The sequence below is a fragment of the Dendrobates tinctorius genome, unplaced genomic scaffold, assembly GCF_039654945.1.
Source record: "Dendrobates tinctorius isolate UK_male_01 unplaced genomic scaffold, ASM3965494v1 ptg000114l, whole genome shotgun sequence".
NCBI lineage: Eukaryota > Metazoa > Chordata > Amphibia > Anura > Dendrobatidae > Dendrobates > Dendrobates tinctorius.
The window spans coordinates 26,157,528-26,165,894 of NW_027361782.1; positions in this window are offsets into that span (position 1 = coordinate 26,157,528).

Genomic DNA, 8,367 nt, shown 5'->3' on the forward strand with positions numbered 1-8,367 from the left:
TAGGTGAGATGCTCTGCAGGACAGAGAATAGTATAGAATTATAGGTTAAATGCTCTGCAGGACAGGGGGATGGTATACAGGGATAGGTGAGAAGCTCTGCAGGGCAGGAGAATAATATAGAATTATAAGTTAGATGCTCTGAAGGGCAGGAGAATGATATAGAATTCTAGGTAAGATGCTCTGCAGCACAGAAGCACATTGGCTTCTGCTTTTTGAAGGCAGGAGTCATGATAATGTTCTGTTGGTTCTTGAACTACGTTGTCATCTTTTGTTTTGAGAATTGAATGGCACTTTGAAGAGTGATGTAGTCGGCATTTCCAAGTCACCACAGCGTTGATAGTATGAAATGCAAGATATTCGAACCCCAAGTAAATCATAACTTTGTTGTTTCTCTGGCTTCTTGAAAACTCCATTGTTTGCACTACGTGAACATAGTAACATAGTTATTAAGGTTGAAGGGAGACTTTAAGTCCATCTAGTTCAACCCATATCCTATCCTAACCTGCCCTAACATGTTGATCCAGAGGAAGGCAAAAAAAACCCATGTGGCAAACAGTAAGCTTCACTTTGGGGAAAAAAATTCCTTCCCGACTCCACATACGGCAATCAGATCCCTGGATCAATGCAATATTAATGAAACTAGTGCATATACCCTGTAATATTATACTTTTCAAGAAAGTCATCCAGTCCCATCTTAAATTTTAGTAGGGAATCACTCATTACAACATCATATGGCAGAGAGTTCCATAGTCTCACTGCTCTTACAGTAAAGAATCCGCGTCTGTGATTATGCTTAAACCTTCTTTCCTCCAGACGTAGAGGATGCCCCCTTGTCCCTGTCACAGGTCTAAGAGTAAAAAGATCATTAGAAAGGTTTTTGTACTGTCCCCGCATATATTTATACATTGTAATAAGATCACCCCTAAGCCTTCGATTCTCCAAACTAAATAACCCAAAGTGTAATAATCTGTCTTGGTATTGCAGACCCCCCCAGTTCCCTAATAACCTTGGTCGCTCTTCTCTGCACCCGCTCCAGTTCAGCTATGTCTTTCTTATACTCCAGAGACCAGAACTGTACTCTAGAGTTGAGCGACTTTTGTTTTTTTAGGGTCGCGTTTCGTTTCGTGAAACCCGACTTTTCCAAAAGTCGGGTCGAGCAAGATCGTCCGATTATAGGGAAAAGTCGGGGTCGTCCCGAAACACGAAACCCAATGTAAGTCAATGGGGAATAAAAGTCGGCAGTGAGAGGAGGACAGGAAACACACCTACAGTGCCCATTTGAATGCCAAAAGCATCAATTCTTCTTACTTAAGCTTGTCAACCTTAATTAACTTCATAATACAAGTTACGCACTGAAAAATGGGGGTTATTTGGCTAAAGTTGTGGGGGGGGGGCTGGCTCCAGGTTTTCATGTGCCCTGGGCGAAAGAGCGCCCCTTTAACACATACCAAAACTCATCATGCTCCGATACGGCAGAGAAATAGCGGTATAGTACAATGAAAAATACTTCACTTTTTACATCTCATGACGAGGCCCATCTATTTCTCCATACAGAATCATTGGTCCCATATAATGTTTGAAACAGTATATGATGAGCTCCACATAATGCTACAGTATATGTTGGTCCCCATGGATGAAGCTCCACTGTCTTATGGGCCCAAATAATGCTCCAAACATAATGGGCCCCATTTCTAATGCTCTAGTGTATAATGGGCCCTGTAAATGCTGCTCCAGTGTCTGATGTCCACCTTTGGAATGTTCCAGTGTATGGTGGGCCCCATCTATCATTCTCCAGAGTAACGTGCTCCCCAAAAATTGCTGTCCCAACATTGAAAACAATCAAATAAGTCTCCTCGCTAGGGAATCCCTGTACTAGTCTGGACTCCTCGTCGTCCCCATCTTCCATCTCACTGCACAGTATTTCAACCTTGCAAGTGCTGTGATCCTGAGCAAGCAGGGGGGGCCCACTCGTTGGCGACGGCACTGGCACAGGGCCCCTGATAGTATGGTGGTGTGTCTGATGGCGGGTGGGCCGAACCTGCACTTTCATCTGCAGCTTCCTCTTTGTCACCGTGTAAGATGGAACTGTATATGGGAAGGGTAACCTGAGTTTCATCAGGGTCAGATTCAGGCCGTGTAGCGTGCGAGGGGAATGTAGTGGTCTGGGTCAATGTACCAGCAGATTCATCGAGCAGTGGCTGGGCATCAGTGCACTTGTGTCGCCCCCAGGAGTACGGTCGCCACAGTGGCATTACCTTCCTCCTAGGGAGTGTGATGTCATGCTTGGGAGCAACGAAGGATCTCTCTAGCAGGTTAACTGATTGGGCGGCGTTATTCCCACGAGTCATGACCCTCCAAACAGCGTTCATGAAGGCAAATTGTTTGTTTTACGTGGGCAGTATGGTTGCAAAGCTGAACCTTAAAGGAATGTCCAGAAGGGCACCACCAGGAGTGGAGCCTACGGTTAAATTCGACTCCACCTGGGAAACCTCAACCATGCCAGCTACAGAACAGATGCACACATTGCAAGCTTAATTCCGTTAACGAACGAGACTCCGTCATGCCCCGCGGTCCGAGTCCGGCTTACTAGAGGGACACGTGAGGCTCTGGAACATGAGATTGGCCAATAACTGGTGTGTCATGCCCTTACATGTCCGTGGCTGCATGTGCGCTACACTGAAAAGGCCAGCGTTTGTCGCTTACAGGTGCAGATAACCCGCTGAACAACGTTAGTGATGGGGATCACTGATTACAATTATTACCCGCGAACAATGATTTCCCAGTAAGTGCAGGTCAACTGCAGTTCCGGAATAAGGCCTAACCGTCATTCCTGAAAAAATGAAAAACTTACGTGTGCAAACCACAGGTGCTGTAGCTTGCTTAACAGCTCGCCAGCCGTTCTCACGCCCAGTATGGATTACACGTGATTGCACAAAGGTTAGAAAGGGTACCGTATCCCCAGATAACATGTATGGATAGCGTACACATTCAAAATATATGTCTCAGGAGGCAGGCTCAGACGGTGTTAGGCCCAGTATGGATTGCACGTGATTGCACAAAGGTTAGAAAGGGTACCATATCCCCGGATAACATGTATGGATAGCGTACACATTCAAAATATATGTCTCAGGAGGCAGGCTCAGACGGTGTTAGGCCCAGTATGGATTGCACGTGATTGCACAAAGGTTAGAAAGGGTACCGTATCCCCGGATAACATGTATGGATAGCGTACACATTCAAAATATATGTCTCAGGAGGCAGGCTCAGACGGTGTTAAGCCCAGTATGGATTGCACGTGATTGCACAAAGGTTAGAAAGGGTACCGTATCACCGGATAACATGTATGGATAGCGTACACATTCAAAATATATGTCTCAGGAGGCAGGCTCAGACGGTGTTAGGCCCAGTATGGATTGCACGTGATTGCACAAAGGTTAGAAAGGGTACCGTATCCCCGGATAACATGTATGGATAGCGTACACATTCAAAATATATGTCTCAGGAGGCAGGCTCAGACGGTGTTAGGCCCAGTATGGATTGCACGTGATTGCACAAAGGTTGGAAAGGGTACCATATCCCCGGATAACATGTATGGATAGCGTACACATTCAAAATATATGTCTCAGGAGGCAGGCTCAGACGGTGTTAGGCCCAGTATGGATTGCACGTGATTGCACAAAGGTTAGAAAGGGTACCATATCCCCGGATAACATGTATGGATAGCGTACACATTCAAAATATATGTCTCAGGAGGCAGGCTCAGACGGTGTTAGGCCCAGTATGGATTGCACGTGATTGCACAAAGGTTAGAAAGGGTACCGTATCCCCGGATAACATGTATGGATAGCGTACACATTCAAAATATATGTCTCAGGAGGCAGGCTCAGACGGTGTTAGGCCCAGTATGGATTGCACGTGATTGCACAAAGGTTAGAAAGGGTACCATATCCCCGGATAACATGTATGGATAGCGTACACATTCAAAATATATGTCTCAGGAGGCAGGCTCAGATGGTGTTAGGCCCAGTATGGATTGCACGTGATTGCACAAAGGTTAGAAAGGGTACCGAATCCCTGGATAACATGTATGGATAGCGTACACATTCAAAATATATGTCTCAGGAGGCAGGCTCAGACGGTGTTAGGCCCAGTATGGATTGCACGTGATTGCACAAAGGTTAGAAAGGGTACCGTATCCCCGGATAACATGTATGGATAGCGTACACATTCAAAATATATGTCTCAGGAGGCAGGCTCAGACGGTGTTAGGCCCAGTATGGATTGCACGTGATTGCACAAAGGTTAGAAAGGGTACCGTATCCCCGGATAACATGTATGGATAGCGTACACATTCAAAATATATGTCTCAGGAGGCAGGCTCAGACGGTGTTAGGCCCAGTATGGATTGCACGTGATTGCACAAAGGTTAGAAAGGGTACCGTATCCCCAGATAACATGTATGGATAGCGTACACATTCAAAATATATGTCTCAGGAGGCAGGCTCAGACGGTGTTAGGCCCAGTATGGATTGCACGTGATTGCACAAAGGTTAGAAAGGGTACCGTATCCCCGGATAACATGTATGGATAGCATACACATTCAAAATATATGTCTCAGGAGGCAGGCTCAGACGGTGTTAGGCCCAGTATGGAGTGCACGTGATTGCACAAAGGTTAGAAAGGGTACCGTATCCCCAGATAACATGTATGGATAGCGTACACATTCAAAATATATGTCTCAGGAGGCAGGCTCAGACGGTGTCAGGCACAGTATGGATTTGACGGCCCAGATTACACAGCGGAGGAGCAGGGAGAGGTAAAGATTGCAAATGCTGGGGCCCTGCCCAAGCAAGGGGGGCCCACTCGTGGGCGTCGGTACTGGCACTGGGCCCCTCATAGTACAGCGGTGTGTCTGACGGCGGGTGTGCACCACCACCGTCAGAGACACTTGATTGCACTATGAGGGACCCTGTGCCAGTGCCCGCGCCCAAGAGTCGGCCTACCCACCTGTCCAGGGCAACGGCACTCGCACGGTGTCGTGCGCTAGGTGGTGACCCCGGCCATGGGGGGGAGGCAGCACAGTTAGGGAGTTTTAGAAAGTGGCATATGTTGATGTTGGACATTCAGCTGATGCAAAAGGCGAAATAGGTCAAGTCCCAGGAAGAGGTGGACCAAAGCAAGCCATTTTTCTGTCACCCTATGTGTCATCAGGGGAAGGTGGGACAAAATCCTTGGAAACCCATGCATGGTTCATTTTAATGAAGGTTAGATCATCCACATTTTGGGTTGACAGACGGGTCCTTTTTTCTGTCAGGATTGATCCAGCTGCACTGAAGACTCTTTCCGATAGCACACTTGCAGCTGGGCAAGCGAGCTCCTGTAAGGCATATTGGGCCAATTCAGGCCAGGTGTCCAGTTTAGCGGCCCAATAGTCAAAGGGGAATGACCTGTGTGGGAGAACATCGATATGGGAGGAAAAGTAGTTTGTAACCATGGTTGACAACTGCTGTCTCCTGTCACTTTCCATCGATGCAGTATTACCAGTTGTGTGAGCGGTATTTGAAAAATCAGTCCACAACATTGTCATGAAACCCCTGTCTCCAACGCCACTTCTGCTGTGTGCACCACGAACACCTCTGCCAAGCTGCCCCCGGCCCGTACGGCTCGTGTGAGAACCATCACCGCTGCTGTGTGCGGGGAATGCCTCAAGCAACCGATTTACCAGAGTTGCTTGTTTATTAGCCAATATTAGGTCAAGGTTCTCCTGTGGCATGATGTTTTGTAATTTGCCTTTATAGCGTGGATCCAGGATGCTGGCCAACCAGTAGTCGTCATCGTTCATCATTTTGGCAATGCAGGGGTCCCTTTTTAGGATCCGCAAGGCATAATCTGACATGTGGGCCAATGTTCCCGGTGTCAATGATGCACTGCGAGTGCTGGTTGGAGGAGCACTTTCTGGCAAATCCACATCCCTCCAGTCACGCACAAACCCTGTACCAGACCTTGCCACGCCAACATTTTCACTTGCCCCACGAGATGCATCCTCCTCCCCTAAGTAATCATCCCCATCATCATCCTCCTCCTCCTCTTCTTCCTCCACCTCGTCCAGGAGAGGTCCCTGAGCAGACAATGGCTGAATGTCATCAAGGATTCCCTCCTCCTCTTCCTCCTCATCAACATTGGCTGCAGACGCCTGCTCCTTAAGGTGCGTCAAAGTTTGCATGAGCAGACGCATAAGTGGGATGCTCATGCTTAGGATGGCGTCGTCTGCGCTTACCAGCCGTGTGCATTCCTCAAAACACTGAAGGACTTTACAGAGGTCTTTCAGCTTCGACCACTGCACACCTGTCAACTCCATGTCTGCTCTCAAAGTGCCTGGCCGTGTATCCTCCCACAAATGCTCGCACAGCCGCTCCACCATGTGCAGGGTGGAGTTCCACCTTGTTGCAATGTCGATAATGAGGCGGTGGTTGGGAAGGTGGAGCAATCGCTGCAGCTTCTGCATACGAACGGAGTGTACAGGCGACCGGCGGATGTGCGCGCACAGTCTTCGCACCTTCTGGAGCAGGGCTGTTAACTCCGGATAATTTTTGAGGAAGCACTGCACCACCAGGTTCAAGGTGTGAGCCAAGCAAGGTATGTGGCTGAGTTTTGAAAGGGCTATGGCTGCCACAAAATTACGGCCGTTATCACTAACTACCTTGCCTGCCTCAAGATGTACACTGCCCAGCCATGACTCAGTTTGTCGCTTCAAGTACTCGGCCAGCACCTCGGCGGTATGTCTGTCGCCCAAACACATCATCTTCACCACAGCCTGCTGACGCTTACCACTAGCTGTTCGATAGTGGGACACCTCGTGTGCAACACTGGCAGCTGCTGGAGGAGGAGGAGGAGGGTCGAATGCCTACAGCCAACTGTTTCCTATACCGTGGGCTAGGCAGCACTGTCCCACCACCGCTGTCCCCTGTGGACCCTGCATCCACCACATTAATCCAGTGCGCAGTGATGGACACGTAACGGCCCTGGCCATGCCGACTGGACCATGCATCAGTAGTGAGGTGCACCTTTCCGCTCAATGACTGCTTGAGTGCATGGACAATGCGGTCTTTCACATGATGGTGGAGGGCTGGGATGGCTTTGCGAGAGAAGAAGTGGCGACTGGGTAGGTCATAGCGTGGTACTGCATAGGCCATGAGTTCGCGGAAAGCTGTGCTTTCCACCAACCGAAAGGGCATCATCTCAAACGAGATTAGTTTGGCAATGTGGGCGTTCAAACCCAGTGTACGCGGATGAGAGACTGAGTACTTTCTTGTCCTACTCATAGTGTCTGGGAGGGTGAGCTGGACTTGAGAGCTGCATATGGTGGAAGTAGCGGTGGACAGGGCGGACTGAGAGAGGGTTGATGATGGTGATGGAGTTGGTGTTCTTTCTGATGGCCTAGAATCAGTCTTTCGTTGATATAACAGTGGGATTCCCTGACTGCTGTGGCCTTGCAACGACACCTCAACATTTGCTGCTGTGCTAACCGGTGGGCTTACAGTGGGGGAAACAATGTAGCGTTGCTGACTACCTTCGTTGTGATCAGTTGCACATGTGGCACTTGAGGTTTGGTGTTGTGTCCACGCTTGCAAGTGCATGCTGGTTAAATGTCTAAGCATGCAACTGGTATTCAAATTTTTCAGATTTTTCCCTCGGCTAAAGGTCTTTGCGCACTTCTTACAGATAACCTTGGCCTGATCATGAGGATTTTGTTCAAAAAAGTGCCACACTGCACTCTTCCTACTTTGGCAGACATTTTGTGGCCTAGCACGCTGTGATCTTTTGACCCTCTGGACAAGCTGTCCAGCAACTCTTTTGATGTTTGGAACCTGTCTTTGGAGTGCTCCGGGCCTGCCAGATAACAGCTGTTGCGATGTCGATGTCTGCTGTGGATGCTCCTCATCTGAGCTATTGGAAGCAGCACCCTCTTCCCCCAATGGTTGCCAATCTGGGTCAACAACTGGGTCATCCATCACCTCCTCTTCTATGTCATGTGCACCTTCCTCTGTGTCACCGTGTATGGTGGTATAGTGTGCGGGAAGGGGCACCTGAGTCTCATCAGGGTCAGAATCTGGCTCTGTACACTGCGAGGACAATGTAGTGCTCTGAGTGAATGTACCAGCAGAATCATCCATCAGCGGCTGTGCATCAGTGCACTCCATGTCAGATTCATCTTGGCCTGGGTAATTCACCATTTGACTTGATAATCCAGGCATGGTATGTGAAAACAGCTCCATGGAGTAATCAGTAGTATGGCCTGCGTCATCCTTCAATCTTGGTTGGGGTGAAGGACACAAGGAAAGGTGTGGTTCATGAACATGAGCCTCC